This window comes from Acinonyx jubatus, chromosome C2 (assembly GCF_027475565.1).
Source record: "Acinonyx jubatus isolate Ajub_Pintada_27869175 chromosome C2, VMU_Ajub_asm_v1.0, whole genome shotgun sequence".
In the NCBI taxonomy this organism is placed as follows: Eukaryota; Metazoa; Chordata; class Mammalia; order Carnivora; family Felidae; genus Acinonyx; species Acinonyx jubatus.
Window position 1 is genome coordinate 91,571,331 of NC_069384.1, and position 24,691 is coordinate 91,596,021.

At 38.3% G+C, this 24,691-nt stretch overlaps 1 protein-coding gene across 2 annotated transcripts in view; it reads right to left on the reverse strand.

Moving 5' to 3' along the window:
- Window positions 1-17,069, reverse strand: part of NLGN1 (neuroligin 1) — an 824,073-nt gene extending 807,004 nt beyond the window's left edge. The window contains exon 1 of one of the 2 annotated variants that reach the window (XM_027061411.2): window positions 16,421-17,069. The gene's annotated coding sequence lies outside the window, so the exon portion shown is untranslated. Of the gene's footprint in view, window positions 1-15,062; window positions 15,498-16,420 lie in introns of those variants that run through there. The other variant, XM_027061412.2, reaches the window with a different exon arrangement.
- Window positions 17,070-24,691: the final 7,622 nt, after the last annotated feature.

Sequence of the window (24,691 nt, forward strand, 5' to 3'; positions counted from 1 at the left end):
CCAACCTTTCTATGCCTTTGAGGGTGGCCTTGCACACCACTGCCACTACTGCTTTCTCCCTCACCTTCTTCCCAGAGAGAAGAGGTATTTTTCTACCTTCTTGCCTATGGGGTAGGCAGATCAACTGATATCTTTAGGTACAGGGCTTCCCAACTGACCCACTGTCCTCACACAGCACTTCTCTAGAACATCTGGGGGCTGAGGCTCCCTGAAAAAGTGCTACTCCTGTGGACTCTTTCCTCAGTAATGGTACCTCTTGCTACACTAAAAAGTACTATTTTAAAAATTAAAATAAAATACACAGATGCAAGGATGGATGAATAAATACACAGAAAGTAGGTAGATAAAACAACCGAAAAATAAACTATATGTGCTCCTTTGCCTCCGAGGCAAATTTGTACACCTGAAGTCCCATAGGCAGGACATTTTGATCAGTCACATTGCATGCCCCTAACTCCCCACCACCCACCACTTCCCTCACAAATAGATTAGATATAGGCAGTTTGTCAGGGGAGCAGTTTGGCTGGGTGGCAATGCAGGAAAAGAATGAAAGGCTGTTATAAGGAAAGAAAGATAAGTACTGCCAGAGTCAAGTGCAACTAATCTTCACTCTCATTTTCTCCTTTCCATCTGTAGCACAAACCACAATAAATACTTTCCTGAAGAGAATGACTGTTATAAGGACAGGAACCTAAGAAAGCATTCTGTATCAATATTATGCACTGCAGACTTTATTGTAATCAGATCAACGAAGTGCCATTACATGAGCTAGTGGAGATCATTTTATTTTATAGAACATTCTTTCTTGTGATTATATATAATGAGATTTACCTGATTCTATCAGAGCTGGGGGGTTGAGGAGTATTAAGCATAAAGCGCTTTTGTTTAAAGAACTACAGCAATTCTGCCTGTCCAGTTTTTTTTATAATTTGAGTTAGAACTACTAAAGATAAAACAACCAAAGACCTAGAAATCTCCCTTCCAAGAACAGACCGTTGGAATCAATACATTTTCCTGAAATATTCTGTCAGAGTGGTAATTAAGAGAGTATCCCCAAGACTGCATACATTTGACTGTTTCTTTATGAAAAAGGTCAGTGTGCTAATAAAGACGCGTGCCTATTTTTCTTTAGGTGTACTAATTTTCTTTCCTGCTAGGGGACCCAAAGACACACTTATCTGATGTCCATACAGCAACACTGCTTCTACTGATTGATAACAAATACTAGAGGAAATATGCACACGTGTGTGTGCATGTGTGTCACAAAGAGGGGCAGCAGAATGTGTTTGAGCACTGGCAAGTGCATCCAAAGAGTTTATTCTTCATTTTTATTTTTGGTAGCATAATTTACATTACAAAAACAGTAAACTGGCATAAGTTTCAAACATACAAACTTGCTAATACTATTCTGTAGAGGGACAATGACAGGATCAGAGAAAATACCTCTTGCTCCAAATACAATTTTACATTTTGAAATATGATTTACTTTCTGGATTGCAGCCAGGCAATTACCATTCACAAATATTTCAAGTGGGAGAAATGAAGTGGTTGCTGCTAGTCCCATAATCTGGAATTGCTGCTAACAGATTTTATATATCATCAACTTTTCTGCCATTCTTTTTAGAAAATACAATAAAAATCTTAATATTTCTGCATTTCAATCGTTATAGTTAGCTTTGCTGATGCTTGAGACAAAACTGTGTAAGTGGCTCCCTCTGGTGATGCTACTAATATTCATTATTGTTTTGTTTTATTTATTCTTTTTTATTCACAACCATAGATATAAACCAGATTAGCTGGGAAAAGTAAGTAAAGTCATGGCCTGCATAACTACAGATGTCTCTTGGGATACAATTCCACTTGGAATCAAATTAGATGAAAGGTGATATCTTTCACAGTATAAGAATGGACACAGGAGAGCCTGGGTAGCCCAGCCAGTTAAGCTTCCAACTCTTGATTTTGACTCAGGTCAAGGTTCTTGTTAGATCAAGCCCCGAGTCAGGCTCTGTGCAGATAGCACTGAACCTGCTTGGGATTCTCTCTTTCCCTCCCTCTCTCTCTATCTCTCTCCTGCTCATGTGCATGAGCTCACTCGCGCTCTCTCTCTCTCTCTCTCTCTCTCTCTCTGTCTCAAAATAAATAAATAAATAAATAAATAAATAAGCATAAAAAGAATAGATACAATATCTTCCTTGCCCTTTTTTCTTCATTTAATATAAACCAAAGGAAACTGCAAAAGGTAAAAGAAAAGTCATGTTCACTAAACCCTGGCCAAAGTCCCCAAGAAACTACTTAAATAATACTCAAAGATTTCATTTAAAGACTTCTAATGGACCTCCGAGGCCATCAGTCACCAGCCCAAAACTCCACTTTAACCTATGACCTACATAGCAGTGATTAGAGCAAACATGGGGTCATAAAATGTCCTTTCCAAGAGGCAACCAAAGGCTCCAGAACGGCATTTCTGAATGACAACATCTCCTTCCATGGCTCTGATCCATCATTGTCTCTGACGACTGCTCTTTCAATATTAAGTCCTACCCAAAGACAGCCAATGTTTGAAATCAGGGCTCCCAAGTCAGTCACCACAGTTAAAGCCACAGGGATTTTTCTTAAGGCAATTTGCAGGCTCCTTCATGGTGATCTTGTCCTCCTTTCTGCCCAAGAGGCAGCACATCCTCCCTGATGTACTTCTCTAAAACAGCGTATCCTCTACCACCAGCCAGAATGTTAATGCATTATCACTCTGTACACTGAGAAAACAAGTGACCATATGTAGCCTATGCCAACGGAGCTGCAACTGTGAAGAACAATGGCTCTGAGTCAACAGCAGAATTAAACTACTCCCTCTTATGAAGCTCTTCTGAATATTTTAAGTGTTGCCTTGAAAGTGTGGGATTATGTGCAAGCATAAACATTAGCTTAATGTAATTTTTTTGGTTTGGAATATGCCAGAGTTTAAAAATCAGAATTGAAATGCAGAAAATAACTTTGGTATAAATTTAATTTTTTCATGTGTGATTAAAACATGATTGAAGAGGCATACTTTATGTATAATTAAAGTTGCTTTGTAATTAAGAGATTTAAGCATGTATAGAAAATGATACAGCTTAGTTTGGAGATTTTACAAAGGCGCCTATTAAACACTCACTCCCTAGCAAGCCTATGACTCAAATGTTTCCACATCCTAATGCTGATAGAATCCTTGAATTTTTTTAAAGCTGCCAATTTCACCATTTCTAAATGCTTTATCCTTCCTTCCATGTGTTAATAAAATAAAAACAGCCCTATCTTCCTTGCATTAGGCAAGCCAGGAATATAGAACATTCTATATCTGAATTTCAAAGGCTCTGGGGGGAAAATACTAGTATTCCCAGGACATTTGAGACAAGGTTTGACTTGTCTTTGCTGTCTTCATTGTGACTAGCACTGCACGGCACACAAAAAGTGTGGGATAAATGGTTATTATTGAGTGAGCAGAGAACGTGTTTGTGTACACGTGTGGAGGGTTATCATGATAACAAGAGCACTCAGAGACATTGTCTATGTGCCAAGCAAAGGTACTAAATACATTATTTCACTTAATTCCACAACAGCCCTATGAGATTGACATTATCAACCCTATTGGACAGATACATAAACAAAATCAAAGAAAACCTGAAGGCTACAAAAAACCACATATTTTAATACTATCGTAGCAACAGGATCACCTTTGGGGCTAAGAGCAAGACAGAGGTTTGTTTGCCTCAGTCTTGTTTATTTTATAGTCCTTTTCTCACACCAAAGTTTTTCAATCTCCCACCTTCTCCAGGGATTGCCTCCTGTCCTCCCTTTGGGGCTCTAAAGCATCCTTCTGGTTAACACTTGGCATGAACCAAGGTTCATCTCATTGGCAATGGTCCTGGTTTAAACTAATATTCCTGGCCTTCCCCATAAATACCTATTTTACATTTCATTCATTTTAGATGAGTATCACATGGGGAAGGAAAGAATTCAGACAAATGTATTCATATAAATAAACATAAACACTTATTATTCATGTAAACATATTATGTTTATATATACATATATATACCTGTTTTGCAAGCTTGTGTCTAGCAGAAAATTTAAAGGATATTGCAAACGATGCTCTTTATACTGTCTGTATGTACCTGATAGACTATTCCATTTCAGTGACTGGGACTTCTCTCTGCCCTGTAGTAACATCACCTCACTCTTTTGTTATTTTCAGGTTTGCATGGTAGAGAGAGGGCCCCACGAGAGGTAGTTCTGTGGTGTTTCATGCTTCTTTGGAGTTTTAGAGAAGACCAGTGAGGGAACGACATTCTACACTGACTACTAGGACTATTCCCAGTGTATTTCTGACTAGCAGAGTCAAAATGCACCGATTCATGAGAAATTACAACCGTGTTTATGGAGTTGTATAGAAAACATGCTCATGCTTTTCTGATGCATTCTCTGTTCTCCAGCTGCTGGTTATTCTAAGCACTGATTCCTAAAATGAGCTGTTTTTACAAAAAGTGGATTGAAGGAGAGTCGGGAGGGACATGTTGATTTCATGTACAATTTAGTAGAAACAGAGGAATATATCTCACTTGAAATTGCACTTCTTAGGCCTTGGTAATATTATAATCCTTTAAGTAATGATGAGGATGATCTCTGGGTGTTAATAGATTAGCACCAACTAGAACCTCTCTCCCTTAAGCAAATGGGACATTTTGATTATAAGTGTCCTGTAATCAGAAGTTCTGAAGGGACTGACTAGAGTATTACATTGAATGGGAGCATGGGAAAGATGTTTTGGGTGCACAATGTCTCTAGTACTTTCTGGGGAGAGGCTGCCCAGGTTAGAAAACAGTATCTGGGCAAGTTAGGATAAGAAGAATCTTGTTTGGTGGCAGCTAATGATCGCAAATTGATTTAGTACTTTTTTTTTTCTTCTTTTTCAAATTTTTATTTAAGTTCTAGTTAGTTAGCATATAGTGTAATATTGGCTTCAGGAGTAAAGTTAGTGATTCATCACTTACATATTCAAATTGATTTAGCATTAACCAGTTATATTACTTGACATATACTCAGAAAGTTATATTTTCCATTTTAAATAATTTAATTTGCTTTCTAGTTTCTTCTGATGTGAGTAATATGAACCAGTTTTCCTGAGGAAACTGATTATCTCAGGGGAAATACATAATTGCCATTTCTGATTTGCAGAGGTCCTAAGCCAAACTACTGAACACAGAATGAGATGTACCTTTTCAATAAGCACCTTTCTTTCTCTTCTACAATAGTACTTCTTAATGTGGGTTGTCTTATTTATTTACTTACTTTACTTTTGAAAAAGCGTAGAACGACCGATTACCTCTGCTACATGTCCTATTCTTAATTTTTTTGCTTTTCTTCAAGCAGTGCTTTGCTCCCTTTTCTCCATTTGTTCATATCTCAATCTCCTTTTTCACAAAACTTTCCTAAAAGTAAAACACCCTTCTTTATAACTTCTGTCAATTATCTCCCTGTATTTACAAACTAATAATTCTATAATCATATATATATATACATATATATATATACACATACACGTATATATACATATATGACACAGATATATGTAATGCTGTCTTGTACATCAAATTGATGCATGAAAGTATTACATAAAGATTGGGATGTTTTGGTCCAAGTTCAATCGTTGTATAAACCCAGCAAAACATTATTTATTTTGGCCTGCTTTGTCACTTGCAAACTGAGGATGCTGGCCTACACTTGTCTAAAAAAAAACATTATGGCCCTTTCAGCTTCTCAGATGGAAATACCATTGGATATTTATTTTAAAATTTTAAAAAGGAATTATCCCTTTTAACATCATATTTTTCATATTATCTGGGGTCAAAAACAAGGATTTTCCCCTTTAGTCAAAAAATATTTATTGCAATGGGAATATAACCTCAATACCCTAGTTAATGGTCTAAAACTCTAAACCATTAAACATTTTAATCTTAAATACTAGTATTAGTTATCATGGATATTTTTCTAATAGACCAAGTAACCTAAATAGAGGATTAAAATAATTTAATTAATTAAATTCAATAAAAATCTACTTCTTTGCAGCAATATTATGCATTCTATACTTGACTTGTATGAAATGGGAGCTTCAAGAATATCTCATCAAAATAAAGGGTTTTTTTCATGCTCTAGAAATCAACTTACTTTTATGGCCAAAAAGATAGGTGAGAGGCCACAGTGCTTTCTTTGTGGTGACTATACTACAATGAGAGAAAGGAGAGTGGCATACCTCTGCAGAGCTTGTTAGTCATCAGAAAGTAAGTACCCAGCTTTCTGACCACTTAGGAGCAGTGGCAATTTTCAAATACAATACAGAGAACAAACACTGTCGCCTGTGCAATTGCACAGTAAGAACTGTCAAGATATTTCCACAAATAGTAGCATCTGACTGATCCAACCCAAGACTACTCTTTCTTTTATTCATATTTTTTAATCAGTGGTATGCAGTTGAGTAATGATAAAACAAAAAAAAAGTAAAATTCATTTTTACCTGCCAATTTCCTCTTGCTTTTTACTGATGACTCTTTCTCTCTTTTTTTTTTTTTAATGTTTATTTATTTTTGAGAGGGAGAGAGAGACAGAGCATGAGCTGTGGAGGGGCAGAGAGAGAGGGAGACACAGAATTCCAAGTAGGCTCCAGGCTCTGAGCCGTCAGTCCAGAGCCTGATGCGGGGCTTGAGCTCAGGAGTTGTGAGATCATGACCTGGGCTGAAGTCAGATGCTTAGCCAACTGAGCCGTCCAGGCGCCCTCCGATGACTTTCTTTTTAAGCGGAATATTTATATATAGTGATAGTTAATTCCTTGTGTAAGTTTTCTTTGTTCTTGGTATAAAATGCATTTTCTCCTTGCCTCTTCCCACTTTTTCACTCTTTATTTGGCTTTGGTATATTCAGTAATCTTTTTCATCCAGTATATTTGAGGAGAAGGGTCCTAAATCCTAACTGTTCTGTTGAAACTTCTGTATTGCTTACAGTTGTTTTAGAGAGCAAACAAGATATATGTAAACCTCCAGAAACTGTAAAATCTTAAAGCTATACAATAAATCTTAAGGCTATATAATATCTATTATATATATTAAACTTACTAGTTTAAAGGAACACTTATCATTACATGTTTATATAATACCAGCTTAATCATATATTATTATTATAAACATTCTTTATTACTGATTGTCTTTACCCCAAACAGTTATGAGAGCCAAAAGACACATTAATTTCAATTAGTCTAGCTGTACATTTTAAACATGGAAACTGAGGCCCAGAGAGCTTACATGAATTATAGGAAGTGACAGTTAGTAAGAGTCCACTCTACAAACATAGGTTTCTTGATTCCTAGTCTGTGCTTTTCTTCATCCTACCATTCTCTCTTTGGAAGACTAGCTCTGTTTTATATAATACAAGCTGGGAGGATAAGTAGAGAATAAAAGGGGATAGAATTAGATTCAATCATTCTGTCTAAGAATTATGTAGTAATCTCTCATATCCAAATGCTTAGAGATTAATTAGTTGGTTAATTAATAATCATTACTGCATTAGCTCCCTTAAAAAATGAGGACAGATGTAGCATTAAAGTTGCCACATTTCATTGATTCTGACACATTTTTTGTAACCTTTAACATCTTTGAAATCAGGATGCATTTTAGAATTCCTATAGCCAAGCAGTAGTGGAGGCACAGGTGTCATTGGCTTTGTGTGTAAAAATTGGTTGTGTTCCTCTTGCCATAAACAGACAGCCACGACTTCTGACATTTCAAGACAATTTAAGAAATAAGTATGAGATCTGGTTGTCATCTGAAAATTCTCAGTTGTCACCTTCTAGTAGGATCAACAGAACACCAGCATCAAACTTTTCAGAAGGTATCAGCTGCTTGGAATGAAATGTTGAAGATAATCATGGAGCACTCTTCAGAAATAGCATACCACCAAACACAGAGACTATCATCAGAAAAAACATGGATATGGATACCTCTGAGTCAAAAGAAAAAAAAAAAGATTCAGAAGAGTGAGGATCTAAATAGAACAAATTTTCTTTAATTCTTAAACCAATGTATTTATTAATATTATGCTTCTTATATATTTACAAGACTGATATAGTATAAAACTATACATCTGTTTAATTTAGGTTGCTCTTATAAAAGTATAAAATAAAAATTCTAAGTGGTAGGAAAGAATTGTGTAATGATTTGAGATGTTTCTTCTTTCAAAGGTGTACTTAAAATAATGTGTCCTGTAATCAGGTGTTCCTCAGTTTTGATGAAACATAGTATATTCATTATATAATTAACCATTTTATTCCCTGAGAGAAGCTTTAGGAACTTGCAATATCTGAGGTCAATTCTGTGCACCATAATTATTTCACAGGGGATTTGTCAAAGTATCAGATACTGCCTGGGTCTAGACAAGAGAATGTCAGATGCTTAGAAAACATGTTCTCTTGGTGGTTTTCATTTGATACAAGAGTGCCCACTAAAACGTGGATCTGTTTAGAACAAAATTTCACTATGGTTCCATTTTTAAACATACCTTCTATTAAAACAAAAAGGAGAAGCATCTGTTTCTGCCCGTAAACACAGATGGAGTTACTAATTATGATTTTAAGTTTGATTCAAATAATAGTTCACCTGGAGGTGAGCAGCCCAGGTCAGAGGTGGTTGCTGTGGCACAAACGGCTTCAGGCATGGAGCCCAAAAATAGAGCACTGGCAATGGAAAGATGAGATGCTGAAAATGCATTCATTCTAAAATGCTGATAGTTAATTCAGGAGATAGATAGCCAATGGCCATCACAACATTTGTGTTAAAACAAAGACAGAGAGATCAAATCCATTCTTTTCTTGCTCATGGTTCTTTTACATGGTGGCTTTGGTGTTAAAGCTTATTTGACTATTTTTATTAGGGAGAAAGTTATTAGATAGGAATGAGATCGTAGAAATTCTTATGCTACAGAGGAAAGAAAAGTTGAAAACCCATTTCTATATGACCACAGAGCAAAATACGTATGATGAGTTCAACTTTTTTACACTTTCTCCACCTACCCTGCCTTAGTTTACCATCAAGCTGTAAACTACAATGTTTATCAAAATGATTCAAGCACTGCTGGTATCTCCTTTCCCTGAAATCCTATTGCACATGCTAATGGAAGCATAATTCAGCAGTTTATTGCACACAATATTGTCTAATTTCTGAACATGTATTCATTCAGGAGAAGACACTTACTGAGTGATATATGACAGCACTTGTTTGTACATGCACATATACATATATTCTTCCTCTTTCAGAAAAAATTTGAGTCACAAATTATTTATGATAAAAAGCCAAAATACAATAAAATCTTAGAGCAAAGTTTAAGTTAAAAAAATAGATTCAAATAATAAAGCAGGGTAGAAGGAGATGGTTAAGAACCCCTTTTCAACTGAACACAAAATTGACTCTATCCTTCCATGAAGTCAGACAAAAGAATGAAAATAAAGCTTTCTTTGTTTTTGAAAAAAAAAGACTCATAATGTTCATTGAGAGAGATACTCCCTGGCATGTAGACTGAAAACCCTCCCCTAGGCCCTCCAAGTAAACAGTTATCAAAAGCAGCAGGGTAGTTTTAATTTGGGCATAACTAATATCAAGTCCTTCATCATGAGAATAATTGGCAAAGGATTCAGTTATTTCTCTCATTATTCCTGAATTATGATTATAATATCACGTGACAAACACAGATAATCTATTTAGTAGAAGAGGAAATGCTTTGATTTAACTACGGCTATATTATATAATGAAGGCATAAGTTGAAAAGATAGGGTTTTGTATTTAGACATGTAATGTAGCATAATTTAGTGTTTGTAATTCTTCTATCCAGGGCCCATTCCTACATTTTCTGATTCTCCAGGTAGTATTTTTTTAAATCTCTGGAGCATCATGAAAGAATCATTCTACATCAGAAGCAGGGAGCCTGACATGTATTCAGTTTATGTTCATGGATTCAAAGACTGGTTAATGCGTGTGTGTGTTTTCCAATATAGTCATTCCATATTATAAGAAGTTTGAGGAAGACAGAGCATGATGTTTATGGAATACCCTATTAGGTACCCAAGGTTACAGCTATTGCCTCCTTCCTCCCAGTTAACAAAAGCTCTGATTTTAAGTACGACCTTGCCATGTCCACAGGGAAAGGAGACCTCCCCTCAGCCCTAGGGGAAGGACCATGATTAACCAAAATCAATCATGCACAATGCATTATCTCTTTGCCAGTGATCATTTTAGGAGTAGGATGTGTCATAGTTTTAGTCAATCAAGCATATTCTCATTTCCATAAGACTGCAACTCTTTGCTTTGAGTAGGACTGTTTGGCTCTGTGATAGTCAGCCATATTGTTTTTCTTCTTCCCAAGATGGAGAGCCAAGAGAATAACAGCAAAGTTTATCCTAGAGCCCTGACATCCTTGAACTTCTGAGTTAGCTGGACCAGTATACCTCCAGAATCTTTGTTTTGTGAAATGTCTTCACTGTTAAAGCCTTTAATCAGCTTACTTTATTCTGTTACTTGAAGGCAAAAGTTTCTTAAGAGACACCATATTTTATATTTCTATATTCTACATAAAATTGAGCAAAAGTTGGCATTCAAAAGACTCATAAAGAATGAACAACAAGGGTAAGAAGCAGAAAAAACAATTGTAATCAATCAGACAAGATTACTGGCCCATCACAGCAATGTTGATATATCTTTGTAAGGTAGAATTCTCCCCTATAATGATATCCAATAGTACTTCTTTACCACACTGAGGTAAACAACTGAGCAATCTAATTTAAAGCTACTATAGCCCATGCTAACATAGCTGTACAAGAAACCATTATTTTATCTAATGCCATCACTAGCATGTGCTTTCCAAATACAAGCATTAGAAAGTTGTATTAAAACACTAGATCTGCATTTTCATCTTCTCTGACAACATTTCTCACTATTGACCACTAATTTATAAATATGAATAACAAACTTTACTGCTTTCTTCAGTAGATTGAAGGGGATGGAGTGCTGTCACTCACACACACACACACACACACACACACGTTAGGAAGAGCAAAATGCCTCCATTCTGCCCACTTATTTTCCAACTAAATTAGCATCTAGAGGGAGAAAACACAGTATTATCCAAGTCATTTTGTTAAATATTTAGCATGTGAAAAATTTTATCTATCCTCTTTTATTATTGTTTGCTTTCCTTTTTTTACTTTTTCTCCTTTTAAAATATTTAGATGAATTTTCCATATTCATTTATCCTGTCATAGTGGTAAACACTTCTAGTTTCCAACTACAAATCCATTTCCCTTTCTTTTTTCAGATTCTGATTTTCTCTGAGGTACTGGTATGCCACACTAAAAATATTGTTTCTGACCTCTCATGTACCTAGAAGTAGCCATTTGACACAGTTCTGGCAGTGATATGAGAATGGAAGTCAACAGGAAGAATGTCCGCATCACAAAAAAAAAGACAAACTGCCCAAGGAGAAGTTTCATTTGGCCTTTTCTTCTCCCCCTTTTTCCTCTTTTCTTTTCTTTCCTTTCATTTCCTTTTCTTTTTTTCTTTTTTTTCTTTCCTTCCTTCCTTCCTCCCTCTCTCCCTTTGTCCCTCCTTCCCTCCTTTCTTAAGCAATCACATAAAGAGTCCACTACCATTTATTAAGCAAAAACCAAATGGATCCTCACTACCACTACAATGCAAAGAAAAAGAGGAAGTAGTAACCGGGAATTACCTTCCTCTGACTTTGGGCAATCATTGCCAATCCAGGACAATTCTACCTCTAAGGGCATTTGGCAATGTCTGAAATAACTCTTGGTTGTCAAAACTGGATGGGTAGGGTGTGCCACTGGCATCCAGTGAGTAGAAGCCAGAGACACTGCTAAACATCCTAATTTCCCCCCCAATGAAGACAAAGGTTTATCTGGCCCAAAATGACAATAGTGCCAGTTGAAAAATCCTAGAGTATTGTCGTTATCTTTCTTTGGGCCTAGAAAGCAGACATGATGCCAGAAGCACAGCAGCAATCTTATGACCATGAGAAGAAAAATACCAAGATTATAAAAGAAGTTTAATTCTTTCACCAAATGTTTAAACAACTGTCTTCTTGAGTTTTTATTATATGAAATAAAGAAACCCTTATTTGCTGCTAGCCAAGTTTTCTGTTACCTCATAGCCAAATGGATTTCTAAAGAATACAGTTTTCAATCATTTCAATCATTTTTCAATAAATCAATACAATTTCAATCAATTTCAAATTATTTATTTCATGTTCATACATGGGTCTAAGCATTCTGAATAAAATGATAAATCAAGTATGGTTTTTCACCTATGGGAACTTGCTATCAACTGAGGAAGCCAAACATCAGGAAGTGTAAAAGGCAGGCTACTCCTGGTATAAAAAACGTGTTGTGGGAGCTCATGTCGGAATCCAGGAATGAAGCAGGATGGTGGAGGAAAGGCCACTCTAAGGAAACAAAATGTTCTCCTATCCTACATTTGGGGTGTGTGTGTGTGTGTGTGTGTGTGTGTGTGTGTGGCAGGTAGGGGATGTGGGAAAGTAGTCCATGGAGAAATATTAGTATAAGTCAGGTACAGAGGCATAAAATGGGGTGGTATTGGGGAATGTAACAAGTTACAGTCTTGTGAATGGAAAGAGAAAAGTGGGGAGGAGTTCTAGGTGGAAGGTATTTTAACCTAAAAAGTAAAGTTGGGGAGTAAATTGTGCAAAGAATTAAAAGCCATCTGCATTCTGGACATTAGCATCCATGCTATAAGGAACATTGGCCATTGTTAACAAGAGATCTGCAAGACCAGACCTGCATTCTAGGAAAAAAAATAAGTTTGATGAACTGAACTTGGGTGATTCCATTTACAAATAATTAAAATATAACTGAGGAATCATATCTTCCTACTTACATTCTGGCTTCAAACTTCACTTCAAAATACTTTAAAATGTGGCAAAATTGTACTGTTGAACTGCTGTGGTTTCAAATCTTACTGTTAATTCCAATTGTGTTTTGCTTACAAAAACTACAAACTGGCATGTTAGGTAATTCATAAAGTAATTCCTTTGTATAAAAATTTTAAAAAAGGATTACTATGCTTTGCTAAAAATACTCAAAATTATTTGTTTCAACACATGGCAACCCAGAGAGGCACTTGTCAAGCATACCTAAATCTGCATTAATATTATCCCAAAGCTGTCAATAACATTAAAACTTATATGGAAACAAAAAAAAATTTTTAACTCAGAGAGCTTAGATTTGTATCTGTAGTCTCTAGTTACAGCTATTTAATTATCCTATTTTAAAAAATCCTAACTAATTTAAGGAAATTTGAAGGAAGATGTAGATCCTGTCACTGGATAGTCATGTGAAAATAATAAAAGTGGAAAAAAATATGAAAAGTTCAGAGTTGGAAGAGGCTTTAGGAAGTCAGGGAACTCACTCAGCCCTGCAAAGAATCACCAAGCCTTCATGCACTCTATGTGCAGCAAATGGAGTTCTCTGCCTACCTTCCATGAGTGTATATTCCAATGTCAATTTCAAAACAAGTCACACATTTTTATTTGAAAATGTTATACCTAGACACATAAGAAAATTTTCACAAATGAAATGACACCATGGGAATAGAGACAAGACTGACAGAAAGTACTCTGGGGGTGAAGGAAGGGAGACTGTGAAAAGAAGGGGAACTGAAGAAGGCTTTTCTTTACCCCCACACTGCAGGAACTCTAGGATAGTCTGCTAAAAGATTGACTCCTTCAATTTCTGCTTATGTTAAGAGGATTGGAAAGACTAACTGTAGAATAGCAGGCTTACAGAAAACAGTTACTTATTTTAATCAAACCATGTAATCAGAAGGCCTGAGTAATGATTAACTTCCACTTTCTCTGTAAATCATTCAATCACTCAGCAGTGCAGGTAGCCTTAAATTCATTCTCTGCCAAGGGCACAGTAAACTTAATGTTTTTGTACTTAACATTTAATATCTTAAATGTGTGCATGGCCATTGCTTCTGAGCTCATTTAAAAAGCTGGTGTTCTGCTAGGTTGCAATGGCTGATTGAAATGCCGAGACATTTTATAGCTTTTACACTCAAACACACGTACCCACACCTTTCCTTAGTGATATTTTTATATCTATGTTCTTATTTGTAATTAAGCAAAATTAATTTTGGAGAAATGCATTAGGACCCTGTAATTTTCATACACAGCATAAGAATTTATTTAAGCGAAAATAGTCTACTGTAGTTTCACTATAAGAAAAAGAAAAATGAGAATATTAAGTACCTATAAAATGCAGAGTAACAGATACAGGGTTTGCTATTTGAATTCATGTTTCCTAAATCCTACATGTATCACTATGGCCCTGGAAATGAAAAAGAAATAGTATAATACCTTTGTGGAGGCCGACTGCCCATAATTTAGAATAATCACAAATGAATCGAATGTTAGACACATGATTTCCCTCATCTCTATAACACGCTAACAACCTCCTCTGGAATAAATTATTCCCAACTCAAAATCTCAACCTAAAATAATTTTAAATTCACTGCAGGTGGTTTTTCATTTCTACTCACAAAGCACTGTGCTGGACGGTCAGGAGCCAGGGGAGAACGTTTGAAATGTTTGGACTCCCTTGTCTTCCTGGGGGACTTTATTGCCCAATATGCATAATCTATTAGCTGCTCGTCGCGGGGGGATCTAGGGAGTGACATCTTGACTTGCACCACGCAGATCCGAAAAGCTCTTCTCAGGAAATGCGGGGAAGAGCAACTTTCTTATCCCTGTCAAACTAAGAGGCGGAACCACCCCCTGAACTAGCCCGAGGCCTGGGGAGAGCAGGGGGCTGAAGGCAGCTCCGCCGCCCTCCGCCAGGGCTTCTGGGCGAGGGATTTCTTTTGGAGGCGGCATTGTTCCTCCATCTGTTCAGCCTCCGTATCTCGCCAGCAAACCCTCCCCGCTCTTTCGTATTTTTTTCCTTATTTCTTTAGTACCTCTCGGCCGATTTCCTGGCTCTTGGTCTCTGTGGTCCCTGGGCACAGCTCTAGGCTGAAAAGCTGCAGTGACTGGGGCGCCGCTCTAAGGCGTTGGAGGCGACTGCACTCGTCCGCACGAGCTCGGGAAGCGTGCGCGCCTCACACTCGCCCTCTCCCTTTTCTCGGTTCCCTCCGGCTCGGACGGGCTCTCCCGGCCTCGCGTCCGCCGACTACGGCTCGCCTTTCCTGCGGTGTCTCCTCACACCAGCTCCGCGCGGCGTCGGCCGCCGGGTCGTCGGCGCACGACACGACGCCCCCCACCCGCCGGCCGGTACTCGGGATTGAAGGGTCAAGGCGCCGCGGGGAGGCGGGGAGGAGGAGCGAGGAGAGCTGGGGCAGGTGGGGAGCGCGGGGGCCGGGGCAGGGGCTGGGGGTGGCGGGGCGGGCAGAGGCGGGAGAGTGAGCCCAAGAAGAGCCAAGATGCATCTGCTCCGAAAGCGCCAATGAAGAGAGGACAGAGGGGGGCAGGAGAGGAGAAGAGCAGAAAACACCCACTGACTGGGGTGGGCAAAACGGGCAATTTGCAAACTGCCGGGGCGAGCGGGGGTGAGCGGAGGGGGAAGGAGGCTGAAGGGAGAGAAGAAACACAGAAGGGCAAGTTTCCACCTCTCCCCAGAGGTCGAGTCTGAAAATGCGTCCCCTGGGCAGGGAGTTAAACAGGGACTGGTCATGGTGTCAAGGGTGGATCTGAAAAAGGAATTTAGTATCGTGTAGTTTTTCCTACACTAGACTCCGCTCCATCTCGCTCAACTCTGGTAAATGACCCTCCAAGTAAAATGAATTGGCTTAATGTAAAAACGGAAGCTGAATTTCCTCCACTGTGGACTCCCCCTGAGGTATGGGTTTGTTTTTAAATGAAAATAAGCGTTTGGGAGGTTCCATGAACCCCAGTGCTAAAGAAACCACCCAGTTCATTAAAGTTCATTATTTTTTTTATTGCTTTTATTTTCGTCAGAGGAAAGAGGTGAGGGGTTGGCACCATGAGATGCTTAAAACAGCTATCTAGGTAGCGTTCTTTTTCAAAAAGACAAAATGGGTTTCCTGAAACAGCTAAAGGGGGATTGAGAAACTCGGTTACTCGGCTGGGAAAAGAGAGAGAGAAGCATTTAAACTCTAACAGACGATTAAACCTTCAGCACCCCCTCTCCCCAATCCATCGGAACTGAAAAAGGGTTAAGCGTACCTAAGAGAGTGAGCAGGGCAGGGTTGGTGGAAGGTGGGGAAGAGGAGAAAGAGGCAGGGAAGTAGGAAGTTCTCGGCAATCCCCGGGATTAAGATAAACGCCTGAGGTCGGCGGACGCAGGAAGCTCCCTTACCTTTCTCTCTAAGCCCCGTTTGCACCTGATCTGCAACCATAAATACTTCGTGATGCTTAGTGTGCAGCCAAACAATGGCCGAATGTTAAACAATTCTTCACGCTCCCTCCCCTTTTTTAAAAACAGGCTCAAAAGAATGTTAATACTGTTCTCGTTATCCATCGGCTCCGAAACATTCCGCTTTGTCGGGAAGAGAGACGAAAACCAAGCGCTTGGGCACGCATATATGTATTTACATATTATGCGGTCGGTATATAAACATATATACGTTTTCTGCATATAAATCCAAAAAGAAAAGCACCACAGATGCCTCTGGAGAGGGAGGGGACCGGGAAGAGAAAAACTTGGCAAGCCAAATATATCCAAAGATTTATCAGGAGCCACCTGCTTCAATATGCAGAATTCCCGAGAAGATTTACAGGGAGAAGAAAAAAATTTAATAAAATACCCAAAACACACACTTGCAACTGGAAGACGCCTAAGACGCGTGGAAATGGAGAGGATGAGAAGATCTCCTGAGGGTAAAGATCCGCCAGCTAAGTGAGCAATCGCCTCCGAAAATCACAGGCGGGGAGGTGGCTGCAGATCGTCCCCTGCTCCGGTCCCCGCCGCCGCCGCCGCCGCCGCCGCTGCTACCTGTAGACACGCGCACACACACGCGCACACACACACACACAGCACAACGCTCCCCCCCCCCCAGTTTCTTCTCCCCACCCCCCCGTGGCGTTGCCGGGTGCAGGAGTCTGAATTAAGCTAGACCCATCTTTCAGACCCCGTCCTGCCCCCTCAGAACCAGGACTCCCCCCCTCCGCCACCCCTTCTTCTCCCGGTTTATTGCTCAGCATCCCCTCCCCTACGCGTCCCCTCCCTCCCCCCGGGCCCGAGCAGCGATCGCAGTGGGGTGGGCTTTCGGGGGTGCGGGTCCGGCGGTAGCTAACGTTATGCTAGTGGTGGTCCCTCCCTTTACAAGTTCCGCCCTCCCCCCTTCCTCCTCCCGCAGAGAGCAAGCCTCCTCCGCCCGCAGCGCGGAAGGCGGCAGGAGGGGTTAAGGCCTCCGGGCGTCACGTGTGACGTTCACCGAACCACTCGGAGGAGCGTGTGAGTGAAGGGGCCCGGCCGCCGAGCCGCGAGGCCTCGGACTCGAGGAGTTTCTGTGTTCTCGGCGTCATTGTGCTCCCTTCCAGGCGTTTTCGTCTTGGTAACTGAACGCGCAGAGTTAGAGGCAAGAGCCTCCTAGCGTGCCTCTTCAGTTTTCGTCCCTGTGGTAGAGCTCTTGCTACCAAATTCCCCCTCTTTTTGTTTCCACCAGCCAGAGGCAGAGTAAGCTCCGAATTGTAGCGTCTGTTGTAGCCCCATTTGTGGGAATAGTGTAGATAAATGCCACTGCCTTGGGCCTCTGCCCCCCCCCCCCCCGGCTGCTCCCACATCTTCTGCCACTGGATAGGTGATATTTAAAAATTCATCATAGCTAACCCGTGTTGGCTTTTGTGACGGGTGTGACTAACTATACCACATCGTTTACCCACCTCTGATCAGCTTCTCTGTGTGAATTTTTGAATGAAAGTGAATTGTGGGACAGGGCCCTGACAACAGAAGCATTAAATTAATCAATTGCAATGTGTCATAATTCAAACAAATAAATCCACCAGTGGGAAATCGCTAGAAGAAATTGTGACACTCAGTGTAGAAAAGTGGTGTTTTTGTCTTATTAAGTGCTTGCCTCAAATTTCTCAAACTCGTGTTTTAATGAGATTTAATGAGTATGTTTTCATCTGTAAAATTTAGATAAAAGAAAGGAACTTTTTTTAGTTTGTAAATATAATTTATTGTCAAATTGACTAACATACAGTGTGTAAAGTGTGCTCTTGGTTTGGGGGTAGGTTCCCGTGGTTCATCGCCTACATACAACACCCATTGCTCCTCCCAACAGGTGCCCTCCTCAATGCCCATCACCCACTTTCCCCTCTCCCCCACCCCTCATTCGCCCTCATTTTGTTCTCTGTGTTTAAGAGTCTCTTATGGTTTGCCCCTCTCCTCTCTGTAACTATTTTTTCCCCTTCCCTTCCCCCATGGTCTTCTGTTAAGTTTCTCAAGATCCACGTATGAGTGAAAACATACAGTCTCTGTCTTTCTCTGACTGATTTATTTCACTCAGCATAATACCTTCTAGTTCCATCCACTGCAAATGGCATGATTTCATTCTTTCTCGCTGCCAAGAAAGGAACTTTAAAATAACCAACATTTAGATTGCAGTTGTCCAGAAGTATTACTCATTAATTAATTAATAACACTAAATAAGAAACCTAAGTTTCTAGAATATGCGATCTTTTAAAAAATCATCTTAAATATATCCTTCCATCTTCTTAGAAGGAATTTGGTTTCACATTTTTCTGACAGTTTTAGAATTTAGTCTATCTTGTCATTTTTTTCTTTTTTTCTTTTAAAGTAACTTTTAGGCGATGTGTTGACAAATAGTAGATCTCAGTATTGCTCCCATGAAAGTGAAATTTCATTCAACTAAAACATGCATCTGATTTTCTTGGTGAAAGATCTGCCTTGCCCAAGTGTGTCTAAATTCTAAATCCTGTGAAAATTCTCTGAAATTTCTAAAATTCACTGGAATTTTCTAGGAAAAATTAGAAATAACGATCTATTCCAATACCAGTAAAAGTACATAAGTGAATCCTTTCAGCTTTCACGAGACTACACAATTGAGGTAGGCTGATAGAGGACATCATTATCAAAACTGCAAAATCAAACTTTTAAAAGAGGAATAAGGATAATGTGATAAAGCTATCTATTGTACTTTACAGAGATGAAGTTTTGTATACTTTCTTTTAACTCAAGGCTCTGGGACCACTTCCTAAATGCATCAGATGATGTTAATATTAGAACCCTAATGGTAATAATGACTGAATGTTTTTTTTTATTTCTAATATTTGGTATTTATAGTATGAGATTAATTTTAAATAGGTTCTATTGTGTTTTTTCATTATTCTTTTCACAGCTGTACTTTATCAACTGGGCACTACTATCTCATTTTTATTAGTTAGTCTTACAAAAAGCCCAAGAATTTTAACAAAATAGAATTACCTTACAAACAGCATTTATCACAATCTGTAAATACAGGCAAATGAGCCACACTCTTCTTACCCATTTTTCCCACTTTCCCCATCAAACCCCCTGAGGAAAATAAACCTATCCTATACCATTTGATGAAAGAAAAAAAAAAAAAGAATGAAAGCAAGAAGTTTTGTTTCTCTTATGTTTTTCTTCTTTTGTTGGTATGTAGTTAAGAGTTGGGACTCTGGTAACAAATTGCCTGAGTTTGAATCCTGGATCTGCACTTAATTTGTTATTGCCTGGTTCATGTTACTTAATCTCCCTAAACCTCAAATTCCACCTCTGCAAAATGGAGATAATAACAGTACCTACTTTGTATGAATGTTGTGAGGATTATCCAAAATAATGCATGTAAAGCACTTGGCACATGAGTAAGTAATTTTTCAGCGTTCACTTTATTTTTGGTATCTATGCTATATCTTTCCTCTTCGGGTTCAAACACCAGTATATGTAGTGACATTTGGGGTTAGGGTTAAAAACTGATCATGACATTTGGTTGCATGGAAGCCATTAGTGATTAGAGAGTAATTGCTAGACCCTTCCTGCCTTCTCTTTTTCTTATGGTACAATATCTGTCTTCTATTAACTAATTTCAGTGTAAGGGATCATACTAAATGTGTTAAATGAGATAGAAAAGAAAACATTAAACACATGAATAGGTGATGAAGGCATCAATAAAACGTAGGAAGTTGAATTCAATTCACATTGCCAATCATGTGATCTTCTAGATTGTGACATTAACTGTGCTCAAGTTTGCTGCCTTAAACCAGGTCAGACACTGTTTGGAATGAATTCTGGAACTCTCTGTAAGGTCAAATGCAAATAAAAACCTTGTGAAATTTGCCCAAATGCATCTGCTCATCTGTAGATTGGGAAGGAGATCTTAACATGACACATATGTAAAGTATTAGCATTTTCTGAAAATATTGGCTCAGAAGAGCCAATCTCTCTTGAGTGAGAATGGCAGAAAATATCACTAAAGGAATAGTGAAATCGACTTTGTAAGTATACGTTTATTCCCTAATTGTTGTGATGGTAAAATTTCCTTTCCCAGAAATAAAAAAGAAAATATTGGCAAAGGAAATTAGGCTTGAAGGTAAATATTATAGTGTATTTTCAAATACTCAGTACAGTGGTATATAGACTCAGTTTGCTTTCAGTCCAGAAAGTTATTAAGTGGGAAAATCTTTTCCCCTCGGTAATTACATATATATAATTAAATGGCATGTAAAAAAAAGAAAGCACGAGTACTACTCATTCTTTGGAAAATCCCAAAGACTCACAGCAGGAGATTAATACCCCCCCCCCCCGCTTTTTTTTCTTTTCCAAGGGGCTTCAGAAGGAAAAGTATTAACATCATATCATGCTTAGATGAAATTTTACTGCAACATTCCTCATAAATCATATGTATATTACTTAAAATGGGTTAAATATAAATAATATACTGAGAACGATTTCATAGGGGCAGTGAAAAGTTCATATTTCAGCTTTTAAAGAAAGAAAAAACAGAGCTGAATAATCTGTCAAGTTATGGCATTTGCCAAGTGTACCACCTGCATAGCTTCCTGGCAGTATTTTGTTATAACCTAGACAAAAGACATACATGTTATTCATACAGAAAAGACAGACCTAACTTCTCGGAGTACCAGCATAGTCTATAGTATATATAGTATCTCTTTGGCCACAATCCACCTGGTCTTCAACTCCAGTCTGTCCACAAACCTCCTCTCCATCCCATGCACTTTGTACAGCATGGCCAATTGATCTGTTTTTAATCTAGCCTTTACCAAGTCAAACCATTTATTTATTTTGAGAGAGAGCATGCAAGTAGGGAATGAGCAGGGAGAGAGGGAGAGTAGGAGAGAGAGAGGATGCCCAGCAGGGTCTGTGCTCTCAGCACAGAGCCCCTGGACCTCACCAACTGTGGGATCATGACCTGAGCCCAAATCAGGAGTCAGGATGCTTAACAGATTGAGCCACCCAGATGCCCCCTGAGTCAAACCATTTTTGAAAATCCTTAATGAATCTGTAATTCCCATCACATGAAATGCACACTTCTTATCCCAGGATCCAAAGCCAACATACTCTCAGTTCCATACATCTTTAGTCGGCTTTCTCTCCCATTACTTTTCTACCGCATCTCTGTTTTTTCCCTAAAAGATATAACTCATTGGTCTCCAAGGACAATTCTCAAAATTTCTTCTCTTGGGCTACCAAATCACCATCCCTACCTACTGAAAACTCAAAAATACTACCTCAAATATTCCCTCAGCCAGAAATTATTTTCTCTAGCTCTAAATACAACTGATGTGTACTTCCCATAATGCAATTGTGCAGTTTATCCTATCTTGTGTTACCATTATTTCTAGATCTTTTGTGTCTCCTAACTTATTTACAGAATACTAAACAATTTCTCACTCCAGGACCTTTGCACTTTCCAATCCTTCTTCCCTGTACTCTCTCTTTCTGATGGCTATATGAGTCACTCTTTCATATAGAACTCTTCTCAGATGTCACTTTCAAAAAATGTCTTCACGGAATATCTAAAACAGCATTCTCCTCCTCATTCACCCTGTCTCCTTAACTTATATTTGCTTCAGTGTTCTTATTATAACCTGATTATATTTATTGTCTGTTGTTTGCTTCTCCTCACCAGAAGGTAAATTCCATGAAATCAGATACTTAGTCTGTTTTGTTCACTGTTCTGTACCAAACACCTAGAAGTATGCCTGCTGCATTATAGTGCTCTATACATAGTGAAACAAATGAACGAATGAATGAATGTGGTCAATTTGATTCACTAATAGCAATTTTGGAGGCATGATTACTGACTATCTCTAACTTCAGCCAATAATTGAACATAAAGGCATAAGAATTTGCTCAGATGTTCTTGAAAGACATTTCTTAAAAATATGTCTTACTTAAAATACATTAAAGCCATAATTAAAGAACATAAGCCCACTTTTTAAAAATAATGTTTAGAATGGGTATATATTAGCCCCAAATGTGTTCATAAAGCAATGATACTATACTGTACTACCAAAAATATGCTATTCTTTTGAGAGCCAATGCTACTTTATTATGCATGACTTAGATTCTGCATTTGCTCATTTCCCAGATTTTAATGACTTTAAACTGTGTATCCAGGTAATGTTCTTTATCAAAGGTTCTAAAATTCTTTTTTGTAATTATTTAAAAATTTAAAAAATTTATAAGAGCAGTTATATAAACCCAAAATGACATTTATAGTATACTATGAATTTAGTTCTTAAATAGGTCAAGATTGCTTTGTTATTAAGTAAATGAATTCTCACTCACCAATCCTTTGAGTGCCTACCTGTACCCATTACCTCATCATTGAAGGATCAAAAGAACAAAAGACATGGTCCCTCTCTACCTATACAGTATCTCTGAGGTAAGATCATATCTAAACAATATGATGACTTTGTGCACTATACAAAAAGAGTTTCCAGAGAAGGACATTCCAAGCAGAGAAACAACATATGCAAAGGCATGAGCTCACTTGAGTGCAAAATATATTATTAAAGGCAAGCAGCTCAGGTTAGCTGGAGCATAGGAGATATATAAGGGAATAGCAAAAATGAGCTTGTGTGTAAGTAGGGTCAGATAATGAGGGGACTTGCATTTTAGACAATGAAGTTTGGATCTGACCCTCAGGCAAGGCCAGTGGTGCCTTTTAGAAAAGTCTGTCCAAAGTAGGATGGGTAGTGGGTTGGGAAGCAGAAGTAAAACCAGAGTCAGGGAAGCTAGTTATGAAATTATTGCAATAGTACCCAGGAGAGATGCAGGTGTCTGAACTACATAGCAAAAACTACAACAAGAAATTAAAAGTAGTGCATTAAAAAGCTTAGAAACTGATTGGCTGTGGAACGTGAGAGAAAATGTAAAATGATTTTTTATTTTTGAGCTGGAGCAACAAAGTAAATGGTAATGTCAATTACATCAGCTTGATGAAATAGTGATTTTTAGTACACTTATTTCAAGATGGAAAACCTCAACCTCAGTGGTAAAATTACTAGATCCAAGTCAAAACACTTTAAACTTGAAACTGTGTCTTCTGATTCCAAAACCAATTAACTTACCACTGTGTCACACTATCCTCCTGAACTTAATAGGAATGAACAGGTATGAGAATATGGCATTCAAATATTCAAGTTTGTATTTAATATGAGTTCAGGAAGAAACTGTTGAAGCTAGAGATTCCTGGTAAATGTCTGAAATTTAGGTATTCTGTATTGTTAATTAAAAAGAAGTTAATATGTTTGATGCCAAGAACTGTGTAAAACTTCAGTAAGCATACAGGAGAGAGGGAAGAGAGAAGAAGGGGAGGGGTGGAAAAGCTCAATTGAGGACCGAATTTCTAGTTAGTCTTATAGAATCAATCTGACTTAATTACGTGGAAGAAGCATACAGAGCTAACAGCCTGAATAAATTCACCTTCTAGATAAACAGTAGTATTTTTTTTTTTGATATGAAGGACTTGTTTCTGGTAATGGCTGAATAACATCTTAGACTAGCCTTCCTGAAGTCAAAAATTTCCATAAACTTTGGGCATAACACAAAAAAAAGAGCTACAGAAAAGCACTTTATAGCAAACAGAAGCATGCAGATTCTTTTAGTGAATCAACACACAGAGAAGGAATTGTGCAAAGTGAGTTCTCATTTTTCAGATGTTAGCCCACCAGTGATACCTTGCTTTGGGGGAATCAGAAGTCTGAAGCCAGGGGAAAATGAAAAATAGTGAAAATCTTGGGGAAGATAAAATAGATGTACAGGAGATACTCAGATTCTGTCTGCTTACATCTTTGGTTGACCCCTGAACCACATCCATGAGCACAACATCATAGTAGCTCAGTTAAAGAAAATTTAAGTAAGTATTGGAATCATTGCCCAGTTTGTAGCTGGGTTTCCCACTAAAGTAAAAGAAATAATACTCTTTGGAGGAAAAACAGTAGAACTCAGTTCCCATAACTTAATATTCACAACATTCAAAATGTAATCCAAAATTATCTGACAGACAAAAATTCAGGAAAATAGAATGTGTTCTCAAGAAAAAAGAAAATCAGCTGAGACTAAACACTAGGTTATATAAATGTTAGAATGAGCCAATCAGGATTTTATAACAGC